The 16,164-nt window shown below is 41.1% G+C and overlaps 1 protein-coding gene across 1 annotated transcript in view; it reads right to left on the reverse strand.

The window, feature by feature from the left end:
- Positions 1–12,676: 12,676 nt before the first annotated feature.
- SKOR2 (SKI family transcriptional corepressor 2) overlaps positions 12,677–16,164 on the reverse strand; it is a 39,842-nt gene continuing 36,354 nt past the window's right edge. The window contains exon 8 of the mRNA XM_065935174.1: positions 12,677–12,810. The gene's annotated coding sequence lies outside the window, so the exon portion shown is untranslated. The remainder of the gene's footprint in view (positions 12,811–16,164) is intronic.

The raw sequence follows: 16,164 nt of genomic DNA on the forward strand, positions 1-16,164 counted from the left end.
GATGCAAGTGAGACATTAGAAGTGACTTCTCAGCCTCAAATAGTCTAAGTCAGATATCTTTATGTTCTCAAGATATCCTGTGTATGCCCGCCATAGCACTTCTACTGCATTATATATGTCTCTGTGTGTGCGCTCAGTCGTGTCCAACTCGTTGCAACCCCATGGACTGCAGCTCTCTGGGCTCTTCTGCCATGGGATTATCCCAGCAAGAATACTGGTATGGGTTGCCATTTCCTCCTCTAGGGGTTCTTCCTGACCCAGGGATCAAACTCACATCGCCTGTGGCTCCAGCATTGACTGGTGGATTCTTTACCACTGAGCCGCTTGGGAAGACCATAAATGTCTGTATCCTTCACTGAACTGCAGTATTTTGAGAGCAGGGATATCCTACCCCCCAGTGCCTTGCACTGTGTCTGAAACATTCACGTATTTGTTGAAGGGATGAAATAATATTCTATCCTTCAAATGAAACCCTGTTTCTTCACTTACAGAGAACTAACTCTGTTGATAATATAACATGAACATAACCACACTAATCATACCCAAGAAAACACTCATATAGAGTGTTTTCATATAGAGATGATTGCTCATCAATGCCTTTCCCCTTCTCCTTGCTCATCTATGTCTTGATGGTGCAGCTTAAATCTCACCTCCTCCACAAAGTCTTGTCACCCCATACTAATTTCTCACTCACTCTATTGCACTCCCATAGCACTTACCAGATGTCTGGTTTAGTAGTTCAGAGCATGGGTTTTGGGAATCAGAGTCTTGGGCTCAAATCCCAGCTGGGTTATCTACTAGCTGGAAATAGCCCATAAACCCTCTAAAAGCCAGTTTCCTGAATCTGTGAAATGATCCCAAGAACCCCTACATAAGAGTTGTTGTACTTTATGATAAAGCACTTAGTACTTGGCACACGGCAGTTCTTAGTAAAACATGGTTATTATTAGTAATCAACCGATTCGAAGGACATGAGTCTGAGCAAGCTCAGGGAGTTGGTGATGGACAGGGAAGACTGGCGTGCTGCAGTCCACGGGGTCGCAAAAGAGTCAGACATGACTGAGTGACTGAACTGAACAATGAAAGAATAAGTGAAGGGTTGGCTAGATTCAACTGTCTTCCTAGAAGAATTTAGGGGGAGACCTGTCTACTCCATGTGTCTTGCTGTTCGCTGAACCCAGGGTAGACAAGGTGTCAGGTAGGAAGCAGATAGGAAGACGCTGGAAGAAGACGCGAGGAGCCATAGGAAATGCAGGGAGTCTTTTCGCCACAGCAAGCTGCAGACCTGCTGTATTCTCTAATGGTTGATGCCGCTTCTTGTATAGGCACGATGCGCGTGTGCAGTGTTATAAATGATCTCAGCTGTTATATGACCATGCAAAGTCATTGCTTACAGAACGTGGGAGGAGAAAGCCTGACCACTGCCATCTTGGCTGATTGTTCTATCCCTGCACCATGGCTCTGAGCAGAACCATGTTCATGCCATCCTGCAGAGCTGTCTTAAGCATCTGAGAGGATTCTTGGCAAGATGGCAAAGTTTCATAATCCATCTCATGGGAAGTCCTTCCTAATGCATGAATAATAACAAACCTGAATTTGTCATTGGTTGAAGAGGTGATTTTTTTAGAGACATTTACCTGGATTTCTTCTTCCTGTTTTGGGGAGGGGCTTCCTCTCTGCAGCTCAATAACTATTCTCTACAGGTGTTCCATTCTGGGCTCTCACAGCTAGAAAAATGGACAGCTTAACCAGTTTGCTTTTGCTGGTTCTAACAGCCCACGTCACATGATGTTACCATGGGGGAATGTAGGGAAATGGAGATGAAATGCAGTGAAAGGCAGGACAACCTGTACCCTCAGAGGGAGAAGCCATCACCATGAGGTCATCTGTGAGGTAGAAAGGTACAAGGACTGAGCTGATAGGATGAGGGGCTCTAAGTTCTCCTTTATGAAATGAGAAGATGAACTGAGAAGCAGAAATGTTTCTTTCCTGAATGGATTAGCCTTAATCTTTCAGATGAAGAAGAGAAAGAACTGGAGCTGGGGGACAAAGAGGAAGGATAAAGGCAAAGGAGGCAGCGGGGGGAGAAAAATTGACTAGTTGACTAGATGCTGGGCATTTTTGAGAAGGGTATTGCAAAACGATGTGCAGATGATGTGATGGTGTGTCTGCAACTGAGATACTGTGTGCTCTTACATTGGTGCACCTTTAGAAGGGGATGATGGGCCTGGAGAAGATCTGAGTGTTGGTTCTCAACTGCAGCAGCACCAAAGAAACCCCTAGGGAGCTTAGAGCAATTCTGATGCCCAGGCTGCACTCCAGGCCAATCAAGTTAGTCTCTGGTAGTGAAAACTTCCCAGGTGATTCCAATGTATGGTGAATATTTGGAACCACTGGCCTGGGTATACAGCTAAAAATAAGCATCAAGAGGACTACAAATAAATGTAACCCAAATAAGATATGGGTCATTGCCATCATCCCAAAAGTTCTCTCTTGTCTTTTCCCAGTTAATCCTTACCTCCACTCTCTCAGAGATGACCACTGTTGTGATTTTTACACATGATTGGTTGAAAGGATTATACTAGCCCAAGCTGGAATCAAGATTGCCAGGAGGAATATCAATAACCTTAGATATCCAGATGACACCACCCTTACAGCAGAAGGTGAAGAAGAACTAAAGAGTCTTTTCATGAAAGTGAAAGAAGAGAGTGAAAAAGTTGGCTTAAAGCTCAATATTCAGAAAACTAAGATCACAGCATCTGTTCCCATCACTACATGGAAAATAGATGGGGAAACTGGAAACAGTGGCTGCCTTTATTTTTTGGGGCTCCAAAATCACCGCAGATGGTGACTGCAGCCATGAAATTAAAAGACGCTTGCTCTTTGGGAGGAGCACTTTGGCCACCTGATGCGAAGAGCTGACTCATTTGAAAAGACCCTGATGCTGGGAAAGACTGAGGGCAGGAGAAGAGGATGACAGAGGATGAGATGGTTTGATGGCATCACCGACTCGATGGACACGGGTTTGGGTGGACTCCGGGAGTTGGTGTTGGACAGGGAGGCCGGGCGTGCTGGGGTTCATGGGTCGCAAAGAGTCAGACATGACTGAGCGACTGAACTGAACTGACCTGAACCTTGGAAGGAAAGTTATGACCAACCTAGACAGCATATTTAAAAGTAGAGGCATTATGTTGTCAATAAAGCTCAGTCTAGTCAAGGCTATGGTTTTTCCAGTAGTCATGTATGGATGTGAGAGTTGGACTATAAAGAAAACTGAGTGCTGAAGAATTGATGTTTTTGAACTGTGGTGTTGGAGAAGACTCTTGAGAGTCCTTGGACTGCAAGTAGATCCAACCAGTCCATCCTAAAGAAGATCAGTCCTGTGTGTTCATTGGAAGGACTGATGTTGAAGCTGAAACTCCAATACTTTGGCCACCTAATGTGAAGAGCTGACTCATTGGAAAAGACCCTGATGCTGGGAAAGATTGAAGGCAAGAGGAGAAGGGGATGACAGAGGATGAGATGGTTGGATGGCATCACCGAATCAATGCTCATGAGTTTGGGTAAACTCCGGGAGTTGGTGATGGACAGGCATGCCTGGCATGCTGCGGTTCATGGGGTCACAGAGTTGGACACAACTGAGAGACTGAACTGAACTGAGCTTATTATGTAGGACTTCTTTCACTCAGCAAAATGCTTTTGAAATTTACCCATGTTATTGCATATACCATTAATTCACTGCTTTATAACTCTAATATTTCATCATATGAATACACCACAATTTAAAAATTCATTTTCCTATTGATGAATACTTTGGCTGTTTTCGACTCTTGGTTATTAAGAATCAAGTTGCTATGAACACTCTCGTACCAGTCTTTGTGTACTATATTTTCATTTCTTTTGGATGAATACCTATGAGTGGAAGTGCTATGTCATAGAGTAGTTTTATAAGAAATTTCCAGAGGACTTCCCTGGTGATCAGCAGTTAAGAATCCACTGGCCAATGAGAGATGTGTGGGTTTGATCCCTGGTCCTGAAGATCCTACACACTGTAGGGTGACTAAGCCCCAGCACAACAGCTACTGAAGCCTGTTAGCCTAGAGCTTGTGCTGTGAAACAAAAGAAGTCATGGCAATGAGAAACCTTCACATGGAAACAAAGAATAGCTCCCCTCACTGCAACTAGAAAAAGCCCAGCAATGAAGACCCAGCACAGGCAAACATAAATAAGTAAATGAATAAATAAATATAAGAAAAACTGCCACACCTTTTCCTAAAGAGCTTATATCATTTCATATTCACATCAACAATATATGAGAGTTCTAGCTGCTCCACAAATTTATTAACATTTGATGTTGTCAGTCTTTTAAAATTTTAGTCATTCTGATGAATGTGTAGTGGTATCTTGTCATTTTAATTTGCATATCTTGATGGTTAATGGTGTTGGTCACTTCTTCATATGTTTATTAATGATTAGTATATTTCTTTTGCGAGATGTCCGTTCAGTTCCTTTGCTTAACTGAATTTGGTTGCTTTTCATTTTTATTAAGTTGAAGGAATTATTTATTTATCCTTAATCTAAGTTCTTTGTTAGATATATGTTTGCAAATATTTTCTCTGTGGCTTGCATGTTTATCTTCTTATTGGTGTTATGATGGGCAGAAGTTTTAAATTTTGGTGAAGTCCAATTTATCAGGGTTGTTTTTTTTTGTTGTTGTTGTTGTTATTTGGTCTTATGGTGTCTGCAGCTTCCTATGTCAAAGAAATATTCACCTGGCTCATATTAATAAAGATATACTCCTGTTTTGCTCTGAAATGCTTATGATTTCAGGTTTTACATTTAGGTCAATCACCTGTCTCATATTACATTTTGTGTATGGTATAAAGTAGGGGTCAAAGTTCACTTTTTTTTTCATTTCCAGATACATAATTGTTCTAGTACTATTTTGTTGAAAAGACATTTCCCCCCATTGTGTTGACACCTTTGTCAAAAATCCAAAGACCATGTAAGTGTGGCCTGTTTTTGAGATCTCTATTCAGTTACACTGGTGTTTTTGCCAGTTCTGCCGTACATTGTTGTGACTGCTGTAGTAAAGTAAGTTTTGAAATTAGATAATATAAATTCCTGAAATCTTGATTTTCTTTTTCAAAATTGCTTGGGCATCCTAGGTCTTTTGCATTTGTATTTATTTATAGAGTCATCTTGCCAGTTTCTCCCAACAGTCCTTCTGGGAATTTGATTGAAATCATATTGAGTTTATAAATACTTTGGGGGAGAATTGACATCTTAATAATAATGAATCTTCCAAACCACATACATAGTATATTTTCAAAGCATTTTAAATTCTTAAAATTTTTCTCAGCAATGTTTTGAGGTTTTCAGTGTGAAGGTTTTGTATATCTTTTGATATAGTTATTCTTAAGTTTTTTTCATATGAAGTGAAATTTACTTAATGTGAAATTGACTGTTTTAAAGTGACATTTTGGTGATATTTCGTTACTCTCACAATTTTGTGAACAGACACTTTCTATTTGGTTCCCACTTTCATGACTCAAAAGAAAACCCTGTATCTGTTAAGCAGTCTCCACCAATTCTCCCGTCCCTATGGCCCTGGAAAACACCAATCCAATTCTTGTTGCTATGGGTTTGCCTATTTCAGGTATTTCATATAAATGGAATCCGGCTTTCTGTGACCTTTAATGCTTGGTTTCTTTCATTTTGCATGGTTTCAAGGCTCATCCATGTTGTTGCACGTGTCAGTATTTCATTTCTTCTTACAGCTGAATAATATTTCATTGTATGTACACACCCCATTTTGTTTATCCATTCACATGTCGATGGGCATTTGGGTTGTTCCTACAGTTTGACTGTTGTAAACAGCGCTGCTATTTACCAATTGTATACAAATATTTAAATAGTTGTTTTCAATACCTTTGGGTTTACACCTGTAAGTGGAATTGCTGAGTGATATGGTAATTCTGTGTTTAATTTTTTGAGGAACTGCCAAGTTGTTTTCACAGTGACTGTGTGTGAAATGAATTTTGAGGTGAAATGAGTTGAAGTGAGTTCATTGTGGTTTTTATTTGCCTTTGCCTGGTGACTCGTGATGCTGTGTGTCTTTTCGTGTGTTTATTGGGTGTCTGTATATCTTTTCTGGAGAAATGTCTATTCAAATCTTTTTCTCACTTCTTATTTGGGTTATTTATCCTTTTATTACCTAGTTGTAAGAGTTTTTTTTTTTTTTTTTTTTTTCCTGCTCCGTGAGACTTGTGGGACCTTATTTCCCTGACCAGGGATTGAACCTGGGCCTCAGCAGTGAAAGCACCTAACCATTGGCCCACTAGGGAGTTCCCAAGAGTTCGTTACATATTCTGGATAATCCCTTGTCAAGTACATGGTTTGCAAACATTTTCTCTAAGCTCTTTTTGCTTTTTTGATGGTATCGTCTGTAGCACCAAAATTTGTAATTTTGATGAAGTCCAATTTACCTATTTTTCTTTTGTCTCTTCTGCTTTAAGTATTATAAATAAGGAGTCATTGCCTAACCCAAGGTCACTAGGATTTATTTCTGTATTTTCATTTTTATTGTTCTAGCTCAGTGACAGACTGTACTTCAAGTAGCATGGTCTTAGAGTATTTATCTTTCTAGGAACATATAATACCTAAGTCAAAAGAATCATGCTCAGTGGTGGAATTTCACCTTCAAGTGAAGTTGGTGAGGGGAGATATTTTTGTTTATGAGAGGTCTCTAGCACCCTTCAGATTATGTCAGTCAGGGGACTCCCAATTCACCCACATGCACAGGGCGTCTTGCTTGGCTCCCTCGGCAGCAAGCAGGGGAGTTTAGTGGTTAAAAGCAGAGGTTAATGTCACAATGGTGAAAGATTCAAATTTCCGATTTTCCACTTACCAGCTGAGTGACTTAACTCCTTCCAGTTTCAATTAAATAGTTAAGAACTGTAGTCTCTGCCTCAGAGGGTTGTTGAGAAGATTAAATGAAATAATGCTTTAAGACACTTAGTACAATGTTCCGCTTATTGTCATCACTCCTTGAAAGTTGGCTGCTTTTATTATTACTGGCTGCCAAGTAATTGGGCGATAGTGCCATATAAGTAGAGGATGAGAAAGCAACTACATATAAAATCACAGTTTCACCAATGATGGCTTAGTATTGAATTCAAAGAGTATTTAACCATGTTTTTAAAGCACATGATTTGGGGGAAATGTTGATTCTTTATAAAGTCAATCTCTAGAGGGTTGTAAAAGCTATTTTAATCACTACAACTAATTACAAGGAAGTATAAATCAATAAACTTTGCTAAATGGTCTAAAATATAATAAAGAAAGCCATCATTAACAATCATCCAGGAAGCCACTGTCCTTAATAGTGAGATGATATAAAAGTTGGATGAGAAGAATGAACTTTATTATTTGAAAACTCCAGTTATTACCAATGCTTTCAGGGAAGTTCTTAATTTAGGACCGAGTTGTGAATTTTCAGAATGATTATTTACTTTAGGTAACTTGAGATTATTACCTCTAAATTACGTGTATACTAGGCCTGGTCTGGAAATTTGCAGAAAATATTTTCAGCTCTTATTGCTCTTCCCATCCCTTCTCAGTTCCAAACCAGCCCTCTTTCTATTCCCCCTCCCAAAGCTGTAATCCTGCTTCAGAGCCTGGAGTCAAGAGGCACTTGGAAAGCTTTAGCTCTCTTCTAGTCTTGTGTGGTGGCCCAATTCTGGCGTCCCAGGGCTACCATATGATCCCAAGCTTACCTTGCTGCCCTCTGAATAGGAGAACCCGTGTCTGTATGGGTTCCTGAGCCAAATCTCTCTCCACTTGGCACATTCCAGAGCCAAGGAGTAAGCTTGCTCCTCACCACACTGTTTGTTCTCAGTGGTGTGTTTCCCTGAGGCTGAAATCTGCCCACGAAGGCCAAGTCAGCAGCAGGGGCCTGTGATCATGGGTAATGATGATCAATAGCCTCCTGCTTCAGAGACGCCTGTGCTATGGAGCTCTATTCCCTTGTGGGGTCCCGGCTACATACCTGGCCACGGTTTTACTTGCCTTTCCGATAGTGTACATTCCCAATCCAGTTTCTCTGCTACTCTTGGGAGGAGATCAGGTTCAGGTCCAGCCCCTTCCCCCATCTTTGTTGTTGTTCAGTCGCTAAGTCATGTCTGACTCTGCGACCCCATGGACTGCAACACACCAGGCTCCTCTGTCCTTCACTATCAATTTGAGTTTGCTCAAATTCATGTCCATTGAGTCAGTGATGCTATCCAACCATCTCACCCTCTGCTGCTCCCTTCTCTTTTTGCCTACAGTCTTTCCCAGCATCAGGGCCCTCTCACCTTTACCTGTCTATATTGCAGTCAGAGATACCAGACAGGTTGTAAACCTGCTCAGCTGTGATGATGGAGCCAAGAGATTGAGTAGGAAAAGCTGTCCATGGTCATGGAACTGGATTTGAGAATTTACTCAGCAACTAAACGGACTTCAAAACCCTGTGACTTCCTTTAGCTAAATCAACGGGCTAATGAGAAGGTAAAATGATGTAACCAGAATAAATCTGTATTGGAAAGTTGTCACACAAACAGGAAGTTGTGTTACTGTTGGCTGATCAGAGCTCCCAAATAGTGAAAAGGGTTTTGTAATCAGTTAGAGTTAACAGAACATCTAAAATAGCAGTGGTTAAACAAGACAGAACCGCATTTCTCTCCAATACAAAAGAAGCTTGGAAGTTGGAATGGGGGCTCAGTAGTTGTTAGGGACCCAGGCTTCTATTATCCTTCTGCGCCACACTGGCATATAGCTTCTGTCTCAAAAATCACCTTCATGGTCCAAGAAGACTTCCGAGGCTTCCTCCATATTACATACATCAGGAAAGAGAAACACTGCCTAACTAATCAAACTCTTTGGAAGGGACCCTCCTGAAAGTTCCACCTATTTCTATCTCCATCGTCTTGGCCACATCTGACAGCATGTAAGCTGGGAAGGTATTCTTTTATTGAGGTGTATTGCCATCTGAGAATAGTCTGGCAGTTTGCCACATAGAGGCACCTGAAACCAAATAAAATGTCAAAATTCTTTGAGTTTAAAGTAATAACAGTGAAATGAGTGGCTCTTATGAGTGGCCCAAATAAAATAAATGAGATTCACTCAACTTGTTCAGCAAAGAATGTTTTGTGTCGCTACTGCATGCCAGAGACTATTCTCAGTACTAGGGAGATGGTAGTGAGCTGAAACAAACCTTCCTTGCCCTTATATAGTTTATAGTGTATACCTCCCCAGAAAGAGTGTATAATTGCAAACTGTGATGTAAGTTGTGTATGGGGAATCTTGTAAGATGGTCACACTTGAGCTTTGTGCACTCAAATTTGTAGAGCGAGACAAAGGAGCTCTCTTCATCAGGCCTGAAATTGGCTGGAAGTACCTGCAGTGCAGGAGACCCCGGTTTGATCCCTAGGTGGGGAAGATCCCCTGGAGAAGAGCATGACTACCTACTCCAGTATTCTTGCCTGGGGAATTCCATGAACAGAGGAGGCTGGCAGGCTGCAATCCATGGGATCGCAAAAAGTCGGACATGACTGAGTGACTAACACTTTCACTTTCACCCCAATGAATGACGTGGTTACCTGTCCTTAGAATGGCTATGGTTTTCCTCTTCTCTGACCTTCCTCACTGCTGACCAATGCTGCTTTAAACTCTTACCCGTAAATGAAAGTGTTCCTCTCTGCTCGTTTATATCCCCTGTAGCTAGGAGAGAATTCTTGTCTATTTTCCAAAGAGCTGAGGCTATATTTCTTGCACAATTTAAGGAAATTGGGATATGATGTCCCATTCTCCTTGCCTGTGGCAAATAGATGAGCAATTCTCAGGCATTCTGAGGATCAAAAGCATCAGTCTGAGCTGTCTAGTCTATCCCAATAGAATGGGCTGGGACTTCTGCTTTGATTTGCCATTGCCCTTTCTGATCTTATAATTTCATTTGGAATTAAAACAGAACTTTTATTTGCAATGCTCATATTCTACATTTGCTAATATGTGGGCTAACCTTGGAATGATAAAATAGTTGAAGTAAAGAATACAGTGTTTTTTTGGCTGTCATTTCATGGAGCCAAGGATTTTATTTGTCCTTCTGGAGGGTAGCTTTATTTTTAGCCCCATGTGGTGTTCTAGATGGATGTTCTGTCTGTTTCCACAAGGCAGCTCAGATAACACAATCACATCCAGTTTTAGGGACAAATTCTTTTTGTTCCAACTTAGAAGAATCAAGCATTGCTAGGATACAGTGCTAGAACAGAGAGGAGGCGTTTACTCTGCTCAACGAGAAAATAAATGGGTTAATGATGTTTCCATATTATATGCTGGATTTCCTTTTGAAGATTTTAGTGCATAACTTCAGAGTTGCACAGAGGATTGATAAGCGCCAGTGTTTGTGAGGAATAGACTCAGTCTGATTTAAAAAAAACCAAAAAACCTTGGAAGATGGGGGGACTCTGAGGCCACGAGTAAAAGGAAACAGGAGTCTCCAGCCCTCAAGGAAAGATGCAGAGCTGGGTTTCCATGCAACCTGGAATTTAGCTGGAGGTCCACAAGGCACTAATGTAGTCTCAGCATTCTAGCAGCAGAGGTCAATGGTCTCCCACTCTGAGCTTGACCATTAACTCAATTCAGGGCTATGCCATGAATAACTTGTCTAGGCTCCCAGACATATTTTAAGTTATCTGGTTCTAATTTTTCTTTTGCTGCAAGATCATTTGCTGATATTTTAGCACTAATAACTCTGAGACAAATAAAACTGCAATTGGAAAGAAAAAAATGACATTTCAGGCTTGCTTGCGTGCGTGCTAAGTTGCTTCAGTCGTATCCGACTCTTTGCGACCCTATATACTGTGGTCCACCTTGTTTACATGGCAGCTTAAGAAAAAGACTTTAAATTCATCTGCAAATCTTTAGTTATTTCTCCTCTGGAGCTTCTGCCCTTACCCTTCAGTTATCTGGTCCCGTAGTTTCTGCAGAAGATGACCTCCGCTTCCCCTGTGGCTGGTCATGAAGCCGGGTCTGTGCCTTTCCTGGTAATTTTCTATACTTCCAGTGTTACTGGCTTAGAGTACAAAGCTAAGGATGCTAGGCTTCCATCCTTACATGTAATCTAAAGATTCTGTAGGAGAAAATTCTCCATCAACTTGACTGACCAGCTTCTCTCCTCGTGCCAAGCATGGATGTGTTTCAGAAATGTGTGTCATGTCCGAAAGGCTCTGTGAGCCCCATGCCGTGGCTCCTGGAAGAACATCCTCCTCTCTGCGGTCAGCTGCAGCGTCTTCACGTTGTTTTTTGCTACTGTCACTGGGGACCTGTCCTCAGACCCCAGGACTTTGTTTATATCCCTTCTCTGGTCCAGCCTCCCATCCTTCATGGGCTGGGAAGAAAGTCACTGAGTATCCCTCCTTTGGTTTCTTAATGTGGCAGCTAAAGATAAGAAAATTTATCTCAAGGGTGGGCTAATTGTGAAGCTTGTATTGATAGTTCATGATAATGAAGATGGTGGGGGATAAGTATTAAATATCATCGCAATGCATTTTCAACTTGATCTGAAATCTGTAAAGGGATGCCATTGGTGAGATGTCTCTTCAGTTAGGATGGTCTTTAGCAGTTCCAGGGCAGGAGAGCATCCACAGTAGACTTCCATTCAACTCAGAATTACTTTAGAAATCCTGGCTCCAGAGGATCACCATTTTGACCTATCTCTTTCATCTGAGAGGCAGAATTTTAGGCATAAAATGATCTCACGGACTTTGATTCAACATCACAGTAAGGAGAAAGGCACACTACCTCAGCAATACTGTTAGAAGACATAGCCAAAATTTAGAACCTTTCCTTATCCACACAAAGATACCATCATGATGGGGAGGATTCCAGCTGCTGACAATGGCCAAAGGCTAACTTAGACTTTAATAAACATTTCTGAAGAAATTCCATTTCCAAAAATAATGTATTCAAACATTTTAAGGCAAAATAATTCTAAGAAGTATTAGTGCTGCCCCTAAGCAGATGTTTATTTAACTACATGAACACAACCTTTACTTCATAGTTTTTTTATTATAGACTTTTTATCCACATGAATGTTAAAGAAACTACAACAGAGTTAAATACCATTTTTGATAACATGATTATATTCTTAATTACACTCAATATTAGACTGTAAAATATTTCCAGAGGAATACAATCTTCATTCATACAGCAGGCAAAGTACCAGAGAGGAAGGGGCCACACACAAGTCTGTCCAGTGTGCTAGGAAAAGCAGGTTCTTACGGCCGATGCCATCCTAGCTGACGAAACGTGATCCCCGCTTCTAGGACAGGTCTCATGTTGTCTTTTCACCAAGAATCACTTCTCCAGATGTAAAAGGCAGTCTTGTAGAGCTGCTCTCTCCAAGTGTGCAGCCCTGAGATCCCCCGGAACTGTCCACGGGTTTCCCACCCCGGTCGGCTAACAGCACTCCCACGCTCTGGGTTCGGTTGGCCTTTAAAAACACAGACTCGAACTTTGGTTCCACCAAAAGATGCGACAAGCATTGACTGCGCTGGCTGGTTTCCCCCTCCCCCCACTAGTGAATGGCCGCTACAGTCTATTTTACATGGTTGTCCACGCTGCTTTGAGGTCACTTGTCCTTGGGTTCTCCTGAACCGGATTTTGTATCTGATTCCCAAGCCCTTTCCATTTGCAGGCTCTGCGCGGGTCCGAAGTGCTCAGGGGCAGGCTGTATCTTACAAGAGCACAAGAGGAAGTGGTTTTGTGCACCTGGAATAAGACAAAATGCACAGACTGACAACCTCGGTGTGATATGATCAGATAATTTTAAAACATTTAAAGTAAATATTTAGTATATCCTTACTAGGAGACATTTTTAGCACAGTTTAGGTAAAAATGTTTAAACAGTGACCATGAAAGCATCTTCCTTTCCTCCTGTGTCTGCCTGCTACCTTAGATGATGCATATCTGCTGACATTGAGCCAAACTAGAACTATTCCATCAGAGCGTGGGGGTTTGCTACCCTTACTTCACAGTAAGGTCATTTTGCTGGGTTCCAGAGGCTCTGATTTGTTGGGAGCAAACACTGACAGACGCCTGTGGTAAAGGGGCAGGCAGTTACAGGCTCTGGTGACCTGCTGGCTTTGGCTGGACGGTCCAAGTTATATCTGCTTTTCTTGTCCTGGGTGTTAGGGCAGCTCTAGAGGTATGAGTGGAGGTTGTGCCATTCAGCATCAATGAGGCCACTGGATCGGTTTATTAACCACGTATTTATAACTGATAATGGAAGATGTGAATCAAGCCATGATTTCAGGTTACAAGTCAGAGGAGAGTGGATGAAGTGTGGGCAACCTGGTTCAAACCCTGCCGCTTGTTAGCAGTGAGACCACACAACTGACTCATCTCTGCATTTCGGTCTGCTCAGTTGGAGAATGAGGAGAGTAGCAGTACTTCTCTCAATAGGTTGTTTTGAAGATAAAACAGTTGACGTAAAGCATTTAGACACACCCGAGCTACTGAGCATGCACACACACACACACACACACACACACACACAGAAATATGGTAGCACACTCTCATTCTCAATGGGGACTCTTTTGTTTGACATCAGAGGAGAGAAATAGACATGCTACCCAGCCCTCACCCTTTATTTTTGATTGTTACAAAAGGAAAACACAAAGTGTTCAATTACAATTCCTCCACACCCTTTTAAGGCCTTTTTCTTGCCATTTTTTAATAGCAGTTATCCCAGAAGTGCAGTAAAAATGACAGGAGTTTACCAAAGAGCTAGATGTTGTTAGCATAGGGAAAAAAATCATATTTTCAAACTCTCTAGAAGGAAGTAAAGAAGCAATCAGTGATGAAGAAAAATGCAGACAAAAAGTCAAAAGTAGGTGGGTTATACCCTTGGGTATTATCTAGGGTTTTGAACAGACTTTAATAAAAGCAGCTCATTTGTGGGAAAGAAGAGAGAATTTGGCAGAAGACTGACATTTAAGAGTGATTGTCAACATTCAGAACTAATGCAGGTTTTGATCAAGTTTGGCCATCCACATTTCATAAATAAGAATGAGCCTCAAAGATAGTAAATGAAATTACTTAAGATGACATAGAGGAGCAGTGTCAGATTTAGAAGCCAGACTCTTTCAAAACCAGCCCAATGATCCTGGAAAAACAGAGAAGGGGCGTAGTGTCAAACAGATCTGTATTGAATCCTGGCTTTGTCACTTTCTAGCTAAGTGACCTCACTGAACCTCTGTGATCTCATGTATGAAATGGAGACAGTAATAGGATCAACTGTAAAGAGGTGTAAGGATCAAAACAGAAAATGTGGCAAAGAATTTGACCAAGTATCTGGCATGGTAAGTGCTCAGTGAATGCCAGTTATAATTATTTCCAGCTTGTTCAGCAAGTTTCTGTATGACTATGAATGAGCCATACCTATGATTCACTTTTTACTTGTAAAAAATGATCCTGTTCTCTGTGAAAGACACAAGTGTTTCACTGAGTCACAAGGATGATATTTGCATAATGTTAAAGGGAGTTTGGGAAAAAAGAATGTAAAGTAATATTAAATTGGTGTTAACATCATGACGTTTTTATTTGCGGTGTAGATTTCACACACATTACACTGTAAGGTCTGTGTAGGAACTGGGGCACATTAAGGACTGAAGCTAAGGAAGGCCATCAGGAATAATTCCGGTGTTAAAAACAGTTCCAGATGAAAGGATAATATGCACAACATGTTGCAATACTTTTCCAAATCACTTCCATTGTACTTATGAGCTCACGATAAAGCGAATGAACAGAACAGTACAATGTCTAATCTACAAGGGCTTGTTTTAGGAGGTAGTTGAAAGATAAATAAAATAAACTACAGTTTACACAGCTGGTAGCTAAACAAATAGAATTCATTGCCCCAAAGGGGGCTATGCCTAGGTTGAAGAAAGGTTTTGATGAATCCATGGATAATGGATCTGTAAGGAGTTACCAAGGGAAAATTAAGAGCTATTCAGCGTATACCCCTCAGTTTTGAGGTTGGTATTGTTAAAAACTGCAATTTGGCTCTTCTAATGGAACGGCACAGTTAGTCCCTTGGTATGGGTGGACTTTTATTTTGATTTGACATGGAATTTCTGGTGTCCTAATGCAGGACAAACAAGATTTGTAGAGCAGGGATATGTGGCAGTACTTGCTCAGCTTATTAAGTAGACTGCCTGTGGTTTTGAAAAGCTTCCTCCTCTTAATAGTCACACTGGAATCCACTGGGTGGCAAGAACACAGCTCACTACCTTAAGGGTCACTCTTGCATAAGACATTAATGCATCAGTCCCTAATTTGGAAACCTGTGGTCACTCAGCAAGACAGAATTTGTCTCTCTCCCTTGGTGTAATGATTTTTATTTTGTCATCTCTCCTGGGGTAATTCCTTGCAGGCTTGGCATGTTGAGAATCAAATACTGCCTCTAACAATATGGTTGTGATTCTCTGCTTGGCTGATTTAGCTCAGCATTTAAGTAACCACTAATCTTCTGAAAGCACCAGGGTCTACTTAGAGAAATCCCTGTTGTCTGCAAGGATGGAAACAAAATCAGCATGGAGGAAGCATTACTTACTAAACACAAATCAATCTTTTTTTTTTTTTCCACCTCACTGTACACTATGCCACCATCAAAGGCGTGGTTTCTGGGTGGTAAGTCTTCATTTTGCAGGTGGAGAGCAGCTCATGTGCGACAAGTAGAGAAGATGAGTTGGGGAAGTGGATGGGTAAAAAGAGTTTATTGAAGTCCCTAAGTATAAATCAAAGTACAGTCTAGTCTAATGGATGTATCACAAAGGTGGAGTGAAAAAAGCCAGATACAAGAGAATGTTCTCTATAATGTCCTTCATTAAAGTTCAAAAACAAGCAAAACTAGTCTTCTGGGGCCAGGGGAGTAATTGGAAAGAGGCACAAGATGGGAGAACCTGAGTGAGTTCACTGAGTTTTGAATTCTTGACTTCATGACTTGACTTGACTTCATGGTGATTTATAGGCTTTGGTGAAAGTGCTATACTTCAATGAAAAGGTTAATTAAAAAGCACATTCCAGTATTTACTCTTTGATTTGAAAGAAAAGTCATCTGAC

This window comes from Muntiacus reevesi, chromosome 4 (assembly GCF_963930625.1).
Source record: "Muntiacus reevesi chromosome 4, mMunRee1.1, whole genome shotgun sequence".
Lineage (NCBI taxonomy): Eukaryota > Metazoa > Chordata > Mammalia > Artiodactyla > Cervidae > Muntiacus > Muntiacus reevesi.